Source organism: Euleptes europaea, chromosome 2 (assembly GCF_029931775.1).
Source record: "Euleptes europaea isolate rEulEur1 chromosome 2, rEulEur1.hap1, whole genome shotgun sequence".
Classification (NCBI taxonomy): domain Eukaryota; kingdom Metazoa; phylum Chordata; class Lepidosauria; order Squamata; family Sphaerodactylidae; genus Euleptes; species Euleptes europaea.
Window position 1 is genome coordinate 99,583,067 of NC_079313.1, and position 18,416 is coordinate 99,601,482.

Sequence of the window (18,416 nt, forward strand, 5' to 3'; positions counted from 1 at the left end):
CATTTCCATAAATTACAGTTTAGAGCTGATAACATACGAAGAGGAGCTTTTCTGCACTAAAAAGGTGAAAAAGCTTTTCTTCTGTACTAAAAGGGCTGAAAAACATTTATCCTGTACCAAGAAGGTAGAAAAGCTTTTCTCCTGTCATCTGTTACAGTATTTCAGAAACATAAGCTTAATGAAACCAGAGGTTTTAGTTTCTTCTTTTTAACAGTAACTAAATCTTTAGTTATATAATAATTCAATCGTTATGTATGTGTAGCTTTAGTTATGTAGAGAAGAATTCTGCACATGTACAACAAACCATCATAGTTTATGACAGAGACTGCAACAACTGCAAGACCATTTTATTTGCCGGGGTGTTATAGACTGCGGGCATTTGGAGAGGGAGTGTTATACGGGTGTTTTATTTTGTAAGTTTTAAATCAGGGTGTTTTTAATCATGATTTGTAAGCTGCCTTGAGCCACGAGAAAAGGTGGGATATAAACCTTTAAGATAAATAAATACTAAACTTACAAAGGGGCCTAAGGAACTCTATTCTCTCTCAGCCTCAGTCCATCATCTGCAAAATGGGGTCAATATGGCCGTATCTTATGGGGATATTGTAAACGTTACTGTGATGATGTATGTGTATCAAATACTGAAAGTACCACTTAAATGCTAAGTATTATTAATGTCCATAAATATAGCACTATAATTTGGCAAACATAGATTCTAACATATTCTGCAAGAGCCACAGAAAACCTTGCGGTACAGAAGCATGGACATATTACAGCCTCAAAGTTTTTATGATTTTATATTGTATTTATTTGTCAGCCACCTCAAGAAGGTCTCTGGAGAGGCAGCATATAAATTCCCTCAATAAATAAATATGAAACTGCCTCATAGTGAGTCAGACCGTTGGTAGATCTAGTTCAGCACTGACTAGCAGCTAGTCCCTTAGTATTCAAACTCACTTTGATTGTGATCATTCCAAAAAGATCATATCAAACCAAGTTTGGGGAAGATTGGAGCAAAGCAGGGGGGAAACCTGAAAGCAGACAAGTAGGGGATGACTCTCATATGTGTGTGTGTGTGTGTTAAGTGCCGTCAAGTTGCTTTTGACTCATGGCGACCCTATAAATCAATTTCCTCCAAAATGTCCTATCTTTGACAGCCTTGCTCAGAACTTGCAAATTGAGTGCTGTGGTTTCCTTTATTGAGTCAATCCATCTCTTGTTGGGTCTTCCTCTTTTCCTGCTGCCTCAACTAGCATGATTGTCTTCTCCAGTGACTCTTGTCTTCTCATAATGTGACCAAAATACGATAGTTTAGTTATTTTAGCTTCTAGGGTCAGTTCAGGCTTGATTTAATCTATAACCCATTGATTTGGTTTTTTGGCCGTCCACGGTATCCTTAACACTTTCCTCCAACACCACATTTCAAAAGAACCTACTTTCTTCCTATCCGCTTTCTTCAATGTCCAGCTTTCACACCCATACATAATAGTAGGGAATACTTTGCAGTACCTTACACCAATGCCTGTGTCTTACCATATGCACCCATATTCCCTATGTATAATGTAGCTTCATTCAAAATCCATGGGATATCCCATTGTATTGGAAACTATAATGAAAAACATGCATGTTTAATTAAAAGCCTTACCTTCTATACAAACATGGCAGCAAAGTAGATCTCAAAATCAAGTCCATCATGTTCTAGGAAGGAGTGATTTTATCAAGGTGCATGGCACTAAGGAACTGAATCTTATTTAGGATTCAATTTCCTGCCCTTCCCACTCTCACTGAAGGCAAGAAACAGGGAAAATCACATGAGAAATCATGAAATTGGATGGGAGCAATTCTGTCCTCAAGCGGGAGGGAAGAATTTGAGATAGTTATATGATGTTAAGGAAACTTTATAGTTGCTAACCACAATTTTCCCGAATGTGTCACTTTACCTTAATTTCCCAATTAAATAGTTCCAGTAAGGGACCCAAAGCTGAACCATTTGATTTAAGAGGCTGACCAATAAAACTGTCCAGATAGGCATATACATTTTACGCTGTCACATAAAAATGATACATAATTATGCCAAAGGATAAGAGGAAATAGCAAATGAAAATTGAAGTCAGCCATCAATTACTGAGGTGTTTGATATATGCGGTATTATAGCATGCTGGAATAGTTCGAGTCAAGAGCAAAGGTTGACATGTGAGAAATCTATCCAAAATAAAGAACTAGGACTTTTAGAGGATATGGAAGTGTTAAAGAAAAACTGGCAGAGAGAAGAAGAAAAGGAACAAGAGTACAAAACTAGTGATAGCTTCCCAGACAGAACTTCACAAAGTTGGCTTTGGTCATCAAGATCCATCTTCTCTTAAGCTTTTTTTATGTGAGATATTTCAGAAACCAAGCACAAAGTTATAGGAGAAGTGGGAAGGAGGAGATTTTCAAAAGCAGAAATAGCAGGAGGAAGGCATCTTACAGCGCATTCCTAAGGAGAGTTACTCCAGTCTAAGTTAATTGAAATGAATGGGCTTAGACTGGAGTAACTCTCCTTAGGAATGCACTGTTAGGCTGGAAGAAGGCTTCAGACTTGCTTAGTGGAGTGGTAGAGTATAGACAACCCGGTCGATTATTTAGCCTTCTTAACAAACCAGATTAATTTGTTTCTATCTGAAGTCTACAAAACCACAGTTTCTGTCTTCTAACCAAAATGTTAGCACAATTCTGAATGTTGTTGCTTCCTGGAGCATCTTGCAAATAGTATCCTTGCCTCCTGAGGCCCTGCCTCTAAAGCCCTGGGCTAACATAATACGCACACTTCAGTGCAATAGATACACAATTACGTCTTTCATTCTCAAATCACAACCTATCTTTGCAGATTAATTCTTGGGGTCAAACACTGGAAATAAGCAATGTTCTAAGTAAGTTGTACGAGTACTAATTACCGTATTTTTCGCTCCATAGGACGCACCTTTCCATAAGACACACCTATTTTTTAGAGGAGGAAAACAAGAAAAAATCTTGTTTTCCTCTTCTAAAAACTTGTCTTATGGAGCTAATGCCGGCTGGGCGCGTGCTCGTCGGGACGGCGCAAGCCGGCGTTCCCCGCCCCGACGGCCAGCTGGGAGGCTGGCGGGGCAGTCAGAGCCGGCGGGGCACGTGCACGTTGGGACGGCGCGAGACGGCGTTCCCCTCCCTGACAGCCAGCTGGGAGGCGGGCGGGGCAGCACAGAGCCGGCTGGGCACGCACCCAGCCGGCATTCGCTCCATAAGACGCACAGACATTTCCCCTCACTTTTGAGGAGGAAAAAGGTGCGTCTTATGGAGCAAAAAATACAGTAATTACATAACAGTGTGGCCCTAGTAAGAAACATCACAAAATCATTTAATTCAGCTCCCACCCACCACCACCCTGCACAGAGGTTTGGGGATTTTTTGGGTATGTCAGTAGCCTAAGTGAAGGCTCAGTAGATAATTTTTAGAGACATTTAAAAACCAACAAGGACAATAAGACACAAAATATCTCCCCAGAGTCTTTTAACCCGTGTCTCTACAAGCCATATTCCTATGATCCCAAAACTACAAACTATCTTGTTTTCCTTTTACTCCTAATAGTGAAATCAGATCTGGGCAAGTTTTGGGTTCTTGGACAGGAGTTCCAGATTTCTTCATTTGCATGGTGATTTAGAAAAATCATTGGAGGTGTTTTATGGGTGCTCTTCTTAATGTCAGACTTGTCACAAAAGCATCTTTTCACTTTTTGTCCTCTCTAGTTTTCCAAAAATGAGCCCAATGGCATCTTAAAGACTAATACTTCGATTCCAAGGATTGTCTCTGTTGATGGAAGCTCCTGTCTTCAGCAGAACAGATTTTCCTTGTCTTTTCCATTCTGCTGCAGCCCAAAATACTCCATGGAACTAGTGGACAGTGGGCACATTCATATCCTGGAACAGCATGAAGAGAATTTGGAGGTCTGCTGTGGGAGAAGGAAATCTATGGAAACTAATCACCTTCCCCATTCCATCCCAAGAATTAATCTGTGGGATCCAGCCCTAATATAATTATTGTGGCATAAACTCTTATATGCTTCCTCATATATGTCTGCTGATGCAGAAATCTCTGTTCCACAAAAGCTTAGGCCATGGTAAGTCTTCAAGGTGCCAAGGGAGCCAGCATGGTGTAGTGGTTAAGAGCAGTGGTTTGGAGCGGTGGACTCTGATCTGGAGAACCAGGATTGATTCCCCACTCCTCCACATGAGTAGACTGGAGAGCTGGGCCATAAGCAATAAAATGGATTTCAATAGGGAGAAGTGTAAAGTATTTCACCTAGGCAGAACAACATAAGGCACAGGTACAGGATGGGAGATGGTTGGCTTGACAACAGTACATGTGAAAGAGATCTGGGAGTCTTAGTGGACCACAAACTGAACATGAGTCAACAGTGTGATATGGCGGCTAAGAAGGCCAATGCAATTCTGGGCTGCATCAATAGGAGTATTGTGTCTAGATCAAGGGAAGTAATACTACCACTGTATTCTGCATTGGTCAGACCTCACTTGGAATACTGTGTCTAGTTTTGGGCTCCACAATTTAAGAAGGATGTTGACAAGTTGGAGTGTGTCCAGAGGAGGGCAACCAGAATGGTCAAAGGTCTGGAATCCATGCCCTATGAAGAGAGACTTAGGCAGTTAGGTTTGTTTAGTTTGAAGAAGAGAAGGTTGAGGGGAGACATTATAGCCATGTTTAAATATTTGAAGGGATGTCATGTTGATGAGGGAACTAGCTTGTTCTCTGTTGCTCCAGAGACTAGGACACGGAGTAATGGATTTAAACTAATAGAAAAGCAATTCCACCTAAACATTAGGAAGAACTTTCTGATGGTGAGGGCTGTTCGACAATGGAATGTGCTGCCTCGGAGGATGGAGGAGTCCCCGTCTTTGGGGGTCTTTAAGCAGAGGCTAGATGGCCATCTGTCAGGAGTGCTTTGATTGTGGGATCCTGCATGGCGGGGGGAGGTTTGGGGTCACCGAGGATGTTGGGGGAGGTAGTTGTTAATTTCCTGCATTGTGCCGGGGGTTGGACTAGATGACCCTGGTGGTCCCTTCCAACTCTATGATTCTATCCTTCAGACGGCAAGATAACTTGTTTTATTTTTCCATGCATTTAACAGATGGATTCTTGCTGCTCTCTTATTGCTGCTTCTCTTTTAATCTGGATTTTATAGTTTGATTCTTGACATTCTTGATTCTTGGAGTTTTTAAGGGGCTCTTTGACATTTCCTGTCATCCAAGCTATAGACTAAGTGGAAAAGTGGAATATAAGTGTTTTAAATAAATTAATGAATGTTCTAGAGCACCTGCTGAGTATACCCTGGCCTACTGTTAACTACAAGTGTGTCCTGGAATATATCCAATTCTCCCCCAGGGCTGTACATTGAAGATCTGTAGGATTGTTCAGACTGACTTTTAGCTTATGTTGTCACTGAGGAATCCCTGATAAGATTTCAGAACTTTGTTTGAAAAGTGCATATATATTTGCCATGAGCTGATATGCATGCATATTACTCCGATTTTGCAGACATTCCATTGGCTGCCCATTTGTTACTGGACTCAATTTAAGGTGTTGGCTATCCCATACAAAGCCCTTCATGGCATACATCCCCATTATCTGCAGGACCACCTCTCCCTCTATGCTCCACCACAACGGCTTCATTCATCTTACCAGGGCCTTCTGCTAGTGCCAACCTGCAAATGTGCAAAATCAACAACTGCCCATACATGCGCCTTCTCCATTGTGGCTCCCACCTTATGGAACAGTCTGCCCGAGGAGGTCAGGAAGGCTCCCACTCTCCGGGCTTTCCCCCAAACTACACAAAACTGAATTATTCAAGAAAGCTTTTCTGCACAGGTAATAGGGTTGCTGAGGGAAAAGTGTAGACGACTGGGGAAGGCGATGGCAAACCACCCCGTAAACAAAGTCTGCCTAGTAAACGTCGGGGTGTGGCATCACCCCATGGGTCAGTAATGACCCGGTGTTTGCACAGGGAACTACCTTTACCTTTAATAGAGTTGCACTGTACAAAATGGTTTACAAACTTACTTGGAAAAAGGGACTGTGGTCTATACTCCTGCATACACCTTACTGTAAGTAGGATTCTATTATGTAATTTTTGCACCACTTAATATGTAATGTTAATACTTGTACTATGCTTCAGTTCTAACTTTTAGATTTCTGGTTGGTCCCAGATGTCTACAATCTTAGTGCATTGGTTATTGAATGTCCCATTTTATTAATTGTACTGACTCACTATGGGTAATCTGCCTTGACTCCCTGTGAGAAAGGCAGACTATAAATAACAAATAAATAAATGCATTAATCTTTGTCATTAGGCAGAATTTGATAGCTGAAATGTAGTGGTACTTTATAGTATTTGATAGATAGCATACAGTATATTTAGCATTATGTATGTGCCATTAAGTCGCAACCAACTTATGACAACCCCAGAAAGGGCTTTCAAGGCAAGTGAGAAGCAGAGGTGGTTTACCATTGCCTTCACCTGCAGTCTTCCTTGGTGATCCCCTGACCAAGTACAAACCCTGCTTAGCTTCTGAGAACTAATTAAATTGGGATATACCAAACCATTCGACATCCTGTATTTAGCATTAGACAGCATTTAACAGATGAAGCAATCCTGAACAGATCTACACAGGACTAAATCCCATTTTATTCAGTGGGTCTTGCTCTCAGGAAAGTGTTATTAGGATTGCAAATAATATACAGTGGTAATTGGCTGACCACTGACAGTTCATGAGATTTTGTATTTGAAGCCAGCTCAGACCAAAATAGTCATGAGTTGTCAACAAGACGTATCCATTTGAATTTTGAGTTTGCAATTTTGAGTAGCCTATTCAAAATATAAATTCAGATTCTGCTTTGAATTTTTTTTTCTGTCAAAACTTTGAATGATAAAATTGGAAAATCCGCTGAATTTCAAATATTTGCTTCAGTTTTAACACTCCCATTTTCTAACTGCACAGGCGTGACATGCAAGGGGCTCATCATGATCCTTTCTTCCAACCATAATCCTACATCGGGTTGCCAGTTTGCAACCAGGAGACCTATGCTAGATCTACAGTTTCCACTGAGAGATGAGGCAGCCTAGAAACTGTCCACTTCTTTCTTCTGCCTGCTCTGTTGAGCAGGGCTCCAGATAGGCTGCACAGCAAAAAGGGGAAGGGTAGGCAAATGATTGAGGGGTGAATAGGCAGGAGAAGTGAAAATTGCCTCATCTTTTACTTCATCGGGAAATTTAAAGGTACAGGGCAAGTCTCTGGGTTCCAGCCTGGCAACCATAATCCCATAGCAACAGACAGCAACAGCAGAAACTCCCTTTCTTGAGGTAGATCAGGCTTAGTCACCCGTTACTTTTAATAAACACTTTGAAGAAAACGATCTAGCCATTTCTTTTTCCCACTCAGAGTATCTGTGAGTCAGGACATACTTTAAATGACATTTAAATAATGAACAGCCTTCAAGCGAAGATACTTGAGTTGTACACTATGAATAAATAACTTTAACAGAAATTCAGCCCGCATTTCATATGAGCAACTATTCAGGTCCTGGAACAGCAGAAATGTAAACTACTATTGCTTGAAACAAGACCTTGTCAACTGTTGCAGGAGAGAAAGAGAAGACTTTTTATTGCTGCACAAGCTGAGATGCAAAATGTTTCATGAGCTGCAGTGCAGTAATAGTCTTAAAAACAATATTCCAAAGTGCCTGAATGTTTTTTTACTGGAAGCCAAAGTGTTGTCTTATAACTGTTCTCCACAGGCTGTGCCTCCATAATTTGTGATAAACAAAGATCTCAACAGTGTAAGCCCTTTGAACCATAGTATCCATGCTGCAGTAAAGACCAAGTACAGAAATAAAGCAGTCAATGTATGCCATGATAAATATAGACTATCAATATATAGTTCTCGCAGTGTTCAGAGCAATTCACACATACATTACCTTGTAATCCCTGGGCAATATTATCCCTCTGTCCAGGGCGGGGTGGGGGTGAGGAAGAATGTCTTGTTTAAGGCCTTCTAGTTATGTTTCTAGTTAAGGCCTTCTAGTTATGTTTCAAGTGAATGTAAACCTGAAGAACTATGGGTAGAAACTAGAGATATTATCAAGGAAGAATGTGCAAAAACTATTCCTGTAGCCAAAAGAAAAGAAAAACCTCGATGGATGTCTGAGGAAACTCTTAAAATTGCCAAAGATAGACGAGAAGCAAAAGTAGAAGGTGACAGAAATAGAATCAAAAGTCTAAGTGCAACGTTCCAGCGACTAGCACGTAGAGACAAAGAGACCTATTATAATAACCAGTGTAAAGAAATAGAAGAGAACAACAAAAAAGGAAGAACAAGAAATCTGTTCCACAAGATCCAAGAAATCAAAGGGAAATTTAAACACGGCTAGGCATGCTGAAAGATCAGCATGGAAATACATTAACTGAACAGGACAAAATAAAGAAAAGGTGGGAACAATACACTGAAGAACTATACAGAAGAGATGAAAGGATAAAAGATTCTTTCCAAGAAGAATCTTTTGAAGAAGAACCTACAGTTTTAGAAAGTGAAGTGAAAGCTGCATTGAGAGCAATTGGGAGAAACAAATCACCAGGAGCAGATGGGATATCAATAGAGCTATTTCAAGCCACAGAAACGTAGTCCATCAAAATCTTGACAAGAATATGCCAACAGATATGGAAAACAAAACAATGGCCCACAGACTGGAAACGATCCATTTACATTCCAATTCCCAAGAAAGGAGACATCAAAGATTGCAACAACTATCGGACCATTGCATTAATTTCTCACGCAAGTAAAGTGATGCTCAAAATCTTACAGCAAAGACTGTTACCATATATGGAACGAGAAATGCCTGATGTTCAAGCTGGTTTCAGAAAAGGAAGAGGCACTAGAGATCATATTGCAAATATACGCTGGTTACTGGAGCATACGAGAGAATTTCAGAAGAAAATCAGCTTGTGTTTCATAGATTACAGCAAAGCTTTTGACTGTGTGGATCATGAAACTATGGCTGGTTTTAAAGGAAATGGGTGTGCCACTACATCTGATTGTTTTGATGCGCAACCTGTACTCTGGACAAGAGGCCACAGTTAGAACAGAATATGGAGAAACGGAATGGTTTCCAATTGGCAAAGGTGTCAGACAAGGATGTATTTTATCTCCCTATCTCTTCAATCTATATGCAGAACATACAATTAGGAAAGCAGGATTAGATTTAGATGAAGGTGGAGTGAAAATTGGAGGGAGGAACATTAATAATTTGAGATATGCTGATGACACTACATTATTGGCAGAAAATAGTGAAGATTTGAAACAACTACTGCTGAACGTTAAAAGAGAAAGTGCCAAAGCAGGACTGCAGCTGAACATCAAGAAAACAAAAGTAATGACTACAGGAGAATTACACAACTTTAAGGTTGACAATGAGGAAATTGAAATTGTTCAAGACTTTCTATTCCTTGGCTCCACCATCAACCAAAAGGGAGACTGCAGCCAAGAAATTAGAAGGAGATTGAGACTGGGAAGGGCAGCCATGAAGGAGCTAGAAAAGATTTTGAAGTGTAAGGATGTGACTCTGGCCACCAAGACTAGATTAATTCATGCCATCATATTCCCTATTACTTTGTATGGGTGTGAAAGCTGGACAATGAAGAAAGCTGATAGGAAGAAAATAGATTCCTTTGAAATGTGGTGTTGGAGGAGAGTGTTGCGGATTCCGTGGACTGCCAAAAAAACAAATCAGTGGGTTATAGATCAAATCAAGCCTGAACTGACCCTAGAAGCTAAAATGACTAAACTGAGGCTGTCGTATTTTGGTCACGTCATGAGACGACAAGAGTCACTGGAAAAGACTGTCATGATAGGAAAAGTTGAGGGCAGCAGGAAAAGAGGAAGACCCAACAAGAGATGGATTGACTCAATAAAGGAAGCCACAGCCTTCAATTTGCAAGATCTGAGCAAGGCTGTCAAAGATAGGACATTTTGGAGGACTTTCATTCATAGGGTCGCCATGAGTCGGAAGCGACTTGACGGCACTTAACACACACACACACAGTTATGTTTGAGCCCTGGCCTGGATGGCCAATGCTAGACTGATCTTGTCAAAAGTCAGAAGCTAAGCAGGGTCAACCCTGGTGAGTACTTGAATGGGAGACCACCAAGGAAGTCGAGGGTTCCCATACACAGGCAGGCAATGGCAACCCACTTCTGATCGCCCTCTTGCCTTGAAAACCCTACAGGGTCACCACAAGATATCTGTGACTTGACGGCACTTTCCACCATAAGTTGGGATTATGGCCGAGACAAGATTTGAACAAAGGAGTGAGAAGTGGCACCCCCAAACACATGTGCACTGAGCCCAATCTGTGCCTCAAGGCACAGGTAGACAAGTAATAGGCAGAGCTCAAGTAAAAGGGCAGAGCTTGAGTGGTGACAAGTACCCCATATAGCAGGAAGGAGGGGGAGCAAGTAGGGCAAATCCTCTCACATGCACACATGTCCCTTTGCCATCCTCGGCAGACCCAAATTTACTCAAAGTTTTGCAAGCTTCTCTGTTGGACATTCAAAAATGTTTGATAGGCGTTTATTTTCAAGGAACACTTAAAATGCATGAATGTGCACAGAGATGTTTGTGACCATCTCCCTCCCTGGCAGTTTCCCACCTCTCCAAGTCATGAAACTTACCTTTCCAAGGAGGAAGGAAGTCACCTGTCCTGGGGGATGGCTTTTTTCATTCAGGATAAGCTCTGAGCAAGAATTACCATTCAATTTCCCCCAGAATGCCTTCCCAATAGGGTGAATAGAATTATAGCGGTCATAGCTTCCTGAATTGAGTCAGAAGGAAAAGAAAATTACAATTCCCATCCATCTAAAGTAATCCAGTAGTTCTAAATTTGAGCCAACTGCTAAGTTTGGGCCTCCTGCTGCAGGTCTGATGTTTATGTGATGATGAATACCATCAACTGTACAGAAATACACTTTAAATATTAGTTTTTAATTTGAAACAAATCATCAATCAAAGTATATGGACCTCTTAATGAAGGGGGGGAAGGCATCACCAGTAGGGTAAGTTCAATTTTGCAAACACATTGTTTGCAATGATTGCAGCATCACTATTCTTGAAGTTTCATGTTGGATAGCCTTTTGCTTTACTTCTGTCTCCTTCTACTTAGCTGCTGTGGGTGCCAGAAATCGAATGGCATTTAATGAAAAACCAGATGCTACTGAGAATAAATCACCTGAGCATCACAGGTTTATGCAGTCTGCTTCCTTTAAGCATCAAGGACTCTGCTGTTCAGCCAATGGGATTATCTGGAGGGGTTTCTCATGAATTATAGATGCCCGCCCTTTCTGAGTTCAATTAGTGTTCCGGAGCTCACCAGGTCTTTAGGAGGGGGTAGCTTGGAACCTTGTGGTTCCACTTTCATCAGACATACATGGATTTCTCTTTGGGCATGGATCAGGAAGAGAGGCAGCCTTTCTAGGCAAGCTGGCCTGACAACCCAGTTGTGACAAACCAGGATCTGGAAATTAATACTTGGCTCCCCAAGACGTTTGACCTTCCAGCAAAGGCACCCACCTGGTCCCTAATCCTGCTGAATCCTCGACAAGCAAACAGCATATTTTATTTACCATAGGAACCACATACAAATAGGTCCCACAGCTGAAATATTATCAGAGCCAACCAACCTGCTGAGACAAACTATAAGTAGTATATGCTAGTAAAACTAATGGAGACATTTGCTGGGAGGAATTAGCAGGTGCAGGGGGGACAATAATTTCCTTGTCCACATATTGTCCCTTGAAAATACTATGTTGGTCATTTGTACATTTTTTCTTCTTCAGGGGACTTCCCAAACCAAAAGTAAGTCCAGCTGGAAGAAAATGGCAGTGGGAAGAGAATTTGCAGCAGATCATCACCTGGCATGGAAAGGGTTAAGTATCTTTCTCCTACTCGTCGGTCTTCCTTACATCCAATACTCATTGTGCATTCTTCCTTGATAATATCCCTTATTTCAACCCATAGTTCTTCCGATTCCAATTCACTTGAACTTAGTAATGCAAATCTGTTTTTTACATGGTCTTTAAACTCTTCATGAATGTTGTTTAGATTGCACTTTGACACCATGAATGTTTTGGTGTTTTTCTTCAACTTTATTCTAATTTTCAATATTAACAGATTGTGGTCTGTACCACAATCAGCTCCTGGTCTTGTTTTGGCAGAGAGAATAGAGCTTCTCCATTTTCAGCTCCCAATTATGTAACCTATTTGATTTCTGTATTAGCCATCCAGTCATGTCCACATGTACAGTTGTCTGTTTGGTTACTTGAAACACGTGTTCACAAAAAACAACTTGTCCTCGCAGATTTCTGAGTCGCTGTCCTGCTTGGTTTCATACTCCTAGCCTAATTTTTCTGACAATATTTGTTTCCACTTTGTTTCCCACTTTCCATTCCAGTCACCTATGATTATCAGTACATCTTGTTTAGGTGTGTGATCAATTTCTTCCTGGACACTTGCATAAAAGCTTTCAGTTTCTTCCTCTTCAACAGAAGCACAGCCCGGCACAAATAAAGGAGATTTTTATATCCAACTAGAATAGGACTGTAGCTATTACGCTGATGGATTTTCAGACAATTGAGTTCAAATATCTGCCTTTATTTCTACTGCATTTTTTCCTGTGCATCTCTACATCCAATGCCATCTGTAATTGGGAATATTCAGCAAAGTTCACATTTGAAGATTATAAATTTGAAAACATATCAGAACATTTTAAGCTAGGAAAATTTATTTAATTTCAGCTCTATAGATCACCTGCTCATTGCTTTTCTCTCTCTTCATCCCCCCACCCCTTTCAAACAAACAAAATGGAGATGTATGTTCCAGCACTGGGAAGAGAGAGCACACACATAGAGGGGGGAAAAAACAGGAATTAAAAGGTTAACAAAATGACATTGCTACAGGGGCCAATGTAACTGTGCTGGTTCACCACTTTTTTTTCTGAAGGGTTATATGAGTGTTCCCACACTTGAGATGTACAGCAGGGCAGCTGGTCAGCCTTGAAAGAAATAACAACAAAAAAGACATACAAGTTTTGAAAAGGTCGTAAAATAGTACAAGCATGGAAAGGTAGGGGAAAAACACAGAAATTTACCTCCAAATGACGTCATTAAAACTATCATTCTAGCCAACTTTGACTCAAACAAAAGCCAATCAGTTAGTAAAAGACCTTCTGATGTAGTCCAATTTTGCAAGGTTTTTTTTTGTAAGTTAAGATGGTGGCTGTCTGGCATATAGTCTTAGGAAGGCTATACCAAAGAAGGAGGCAACCACAGCAGAAGTCTGATTTCTAGTCAAAGCCAGACAGACTGTCCATGATGGTGGGATGACAGTCAGAAGGGACAGCCGGGCTGACCGCCATGTATAGGGTTGCCAGGTCCCTCTTCACCACCAATGAGAGGAGTTGGGGGCAGAGCCTGAGGAGGGCGGGGTTTGTAGAGGGGGGGGACTCCATAGAGTCCAATTGCCAAAGCAGCCATTTTCTCCAGGGGAACTGATCTCTATCAGCTGGAGATCAGTTGTAATAGCGGGAGATCTCCTGCCACCACCTGGAGGTTGGCAACCCTATCCATGTATGCACACGTCCATATCTGTTGGAATGAACAGACTGTGCAATGTTGCTTAATGCTAGCACTTTGGAGTCTCAGGAGAGGGCAGTAGAAAGTTAGTATGGGGTAGATAAGATGCTTTATGACCTTTCCTATGTCCACTCCTGCTGCTGTCCCTTTGGCCATTTATGCCTGGTTGTTTGCTTGCGGTCACCTTGCCAACTACTTTGGGGCTTTGCTTTGATTATACTTGCATTTTTCAACCATCAGAGGTCACCTCACTCTCCCTGCGCATTTCCCGCATGTTTTGCTCATATTTTCTGGATTCTGGTATCTCAAAAAGGACACTGCAGAGCTGGAAAAAGTACAAAAGAGGGCACAAAGATTATTAGTGGGTTGGAGCAACTTTCCTATGAGGGAAGGCTGGAGAGACTGGGACTTTTCAGTCTAGAAAAAAAAACAGCTAAGGGGAGACATGATGGAGGTTTATAATATTATACATGGGGTGGAGAAAGTAGATACAGGGAGCTTTTACTCCCACTTCCATAATACTAGAACTCAAGGGCACTCAGTGAAAGTGTTGGGAAATAGGTCTGGGATGGACAAAAGGAAATACTTCTCAACTAGTAACTACACTGCTGAACTGTCATGACCCTCTCAGACCAGCTCAGCAACTCAGAGTCCTCAGGGGAAGGGCCTAAGGAGCCAAGGCCACCAGCTCAGGAGGACGAGTGGGATGGGGGAGAGCCAAACATGGTGGGGGGTCCAGCTTTGAGCTCGCTCAGTCCTTTGAGCTCGCTCAGTCCCTGCTGGCCCCCACCGAACTGAGCACGACGCCATTTCCTGCGATCATGGGGGCGCTGGAGAACCATTTCAACCCCCAGCCAACTTGGGCCACCCGCCGCTTGGCATTTCATCTGCGGGACCAGGAACCCGGGGAGTCCACCGCTGGATATATCGCCGCGCTCTGAACTGCCGCCCGTTCCTGCGAGGTCCCGGACCTCAACGACCGGCTGTGCGACCGCTTCGTGTTTGGCCTACGGAGCGAGAAGTTGCACCGCCGGCTCGTGGCCAAGAAGGACCTTACTCTGACCGTGGCCATCGAAGAAGCCACGGCGGCTGAGTCCTCTTCACGGCCCGGTCGTTTGGGTGACTGGGCTGCACCGCCTCCCCGTGCACCGGCTTCCGTCCACCACAAGAGTGCCAGCGACGTGAACTCCAGTGACGAGGACGAGGCCCACCAGCTGAGCGACCAGGGGGCCAAGGAGAAGGGGGGGCAGCCAGATGGAAAACAGTAATTGTCCTCTACCATATGCCTGGTGGAACAGTTCAGTTTTACAGGCCCTGAAGAATTGCTTTAAATCCTAAAAGGCCCGAATCTCACTGGGCATAGGTTCCACTGGCCTGGGTTGGAGCCGAAAAGGCCCTGGCCCTGGTCGAGGACAGTCGGGTGCTCTATGGGCCAGGGATAACCAGTAGATTTTCTACAGCTGCACAAAGCGCTCTTTGGGGGGTGTATTTGGGGCAGTTTCTCTTGCATTCAGAACTCCAAGAATATCCCACATGCCTGGATACAGCAAACTCTGAAGTTTCTAGGCCTGAGAGTGCTTCTGATGGTGTCAAAAGAAAGCCTTTCAGACCTTTCCAACTCCAATTTGGAATCTGCTTCCTTCTCTTGAACACTGAAAGGAGGCCAAGAAAGACCAGATACAGAGAGAGATGCTCAAATCCAGTGAGCAGATATTACCTAGAAAATGGAACAGGTCTCAAAAACTGGTCTCCTCTACAAAAGCAAGTGCATGGCTTGGTGTCCTCTTATATTTGCCTATGTAGTATATAGTCCCTAAATGATACTTATCCAGGCTCTGCCTCATAGTAGTAGTCTTAGTAATCCCTGAGCCGTGTCTAGGGTTGCCAACCTCCAGGTACTAGCTGGAGATCTCTTGCTATTACAACTGATCTCCAGCAGATAGAAATCAATTCACCCAGAGAAAATGGCTGCTTTGGCAATTGGACTCTATGGCAAAAGTCTCTCCCCTCCCCAAACCTTGCCCTACTCAGGCACACACACACACCCCAAAAAAATCTCCTCCTGATTGTCAAGAAGGACCTGACAACCCTAACCATGTCATAAAATAGACCCACTATAGTACTGGTGTAGAACACTGGCTGTTAATTAATGAGCTGTGAGTTCCAATCTTACCTCTGCCATGAACTTGCTAGGTGGCTTTAGACATGCCACTGTCTCTCACCCTCCCATTTGCAACGTGGAAATAATATGGTCAAACTCCCAGGGCTGCCACAAGAACTGCAATAAGATAATGTGCCTGTGGAGAATTTTAAATGTTGGAAGTGCTATATAAATGCTTGGTCGATGTTAAAATAACTGTGAGGCCCCAAACCAAAGGAAGGTCTTAGATACATGGGACCAGGTGGCAGTTTCTTTTGCATTCAGAACTCCGAGCATATCCCATATGTATGGAGTTTAGGCTGTTCAGCAAAGATACCAGAAAATTGCTTTCCATTAATCAAAGTTCCAGCAGCTCAAAGGGCTCAATTTTCAGGAGCTACTACGTTGGCTGTTCAAACAAAGCAGAAGAGATTAGGGAAAACAATTCTCGCTCACGGCCACTGTTTCATATTTTAACAGAATATATTTCACCACATTATCCAAGCAGCCTTTAAATACACCTCTCAAAGACTAATGGTTGTGGGCTCCTTGCAGAACTGGGATTGTATTTGATTTAAGCCAGGCAGTAAAAAGAAGGAAAGAAAGAAACCACATATCTTGTCAAGACTGAATTTTACCCCCAAGAGGTTAACAAAAGCACTCGAGTGCTTCCAGAAGTCCAGGGACTAGTAAGAAAGAAAAATGGTTTGGAAGAGGGACTTAGAATGAAATCAAACATGCTTTGTAAAGCAGAGAAAGTCTGAAATGTGACTGTAAGTCAACCTTCGTGGAGAACGTAGATACAGAAACCTAATACAATCATGTTTAAAATAGCCTTTCTTGTCTTTCACCCATCCAAAATTTGATAGATGTCCATTTAAAAATTGCCTTTCCATTTTTCACACATGGGCATCAACAGTGGGAGAATGGCTGTAAAGTGTTTATTTAGCCTCCTATCCCCCAAATTCTTGAAAAGAAAAAAAGCCATTTATAGAATTTATATTAAGAAACCCATAGATATCTGAGACTAGTTAGGTTCTGCCTCTCCCTAAGAGTGGCCAAAGGGAGCTTATGGAACTTTGATGAGGGAGACAATTGAAATGAGTGGTGAGTTCAACGGGGAGTGAGGCTGTCTAAGTGAAGCTGTGGAAAAGAGCAGCTTAAAGCTGTCTGAAAAGGGTTGATTTGTAAGGAAGGATCCCAAATGCTGGGAAAGGGGAACAGTTCAAAAGAAACCTTGTTAACCTCTACCTGATCTACTCCAATGTGATGCTCAAACAAGAAATAAAAGTTAATTCCTTGTTGTATAACCTTGTGGGCTGGTTGTCTCAGGGAAAGAAGCACGCGCACACACAAGCTAAGATCTCTGCCTACATATATTTTAGGATATGAATAAATGGGGGCAGCACATGAATGAAGCAATATTTAAGTCCCCAACCCCAACAGCTCTGTGCAGTGTCTGAGTGAGCAGCAATTACGAAAGGGGGCTGGGCTACCCTGTCTTATGATGTCTCTATGAATGAGAGAGAGGACCTGAGATATAAAATAAGAAATAAGATATAAGAAAGGTAGCGACTTTGACTGCCTCACCTAGCTGTAACCATGAGGTTGTGGGACTGTGGGACTGAGGTTGTGGAGGGTGGTAGGTACTCTGTGTGAGTGAAAAAGGTCATCACAGTATCCTTTAAAACAGCATTTTCAAAATGTTTTGCTCCGGGGGGGGGGGGGAGCAGTGGTTACCTTTCAGACAAGGACTGGGGACACCTGAACTCAAATTTCCACTCAGCTGTACAGTTCACCGTGTGACTTTGGGTCAATAGTTTTCTCACTCAGCCCCACAGTACAAGATTTATTGATTTAGAAAAAATTGTATGCCGCTTCTCTAGACCTGCTCAAGGTGCTTCACAACAATAAACCAAAACCAAACATACAATATAAACAAATAATAACAATAAAAATATAATAAAGCAATTTCAGTCACTACTTTGAAAACTTACCTATAAAATTCACCACTGAAAGTAAGCCATGGGGTGTAAGAGCACATAAACCAGAGCAGTCTAAACTGACAGTCCTCAGGCTAGAAACATACCATAAAACTGCTAGGAAAGATGGAACCCCTTAGTTAAAAAGCTGGGTAAAGAGAAATGTTTTGGTCTGGCACCTAAAGGAAAGTGTCAGGCAAGCCTCAAGGGGAAGGGCATTCCAAAGATGAGGTGCTTCTGGGCTGTTTCAATGGCTCAATCTGCTCCTGGTCGGACCTGGATAGTATCACTAAAGATCCAGGTGACAAGCAACAACAAGATAAGAATAGGGCCAACAGAACATCCAACAGTCTTTGCATCTGCACATTAGAGAGGAAAGTTGGTAGTGGTATGCAAGCTATCTTGCAAGGAAGCTGATTGACCATTACTGATCTTTTAATACTGAGGAATCCAAGTAACGGTAGGCTTCCCTTGAACATAATTTGAAAATTGTGCATTGCTGTAGATTAATTGCTCAAACTACAGGGCTCTTCCCTTATTTTGATTCCCAATTTGCAACGGAGGGAAGATTCCTGGAACTGGAGCAGT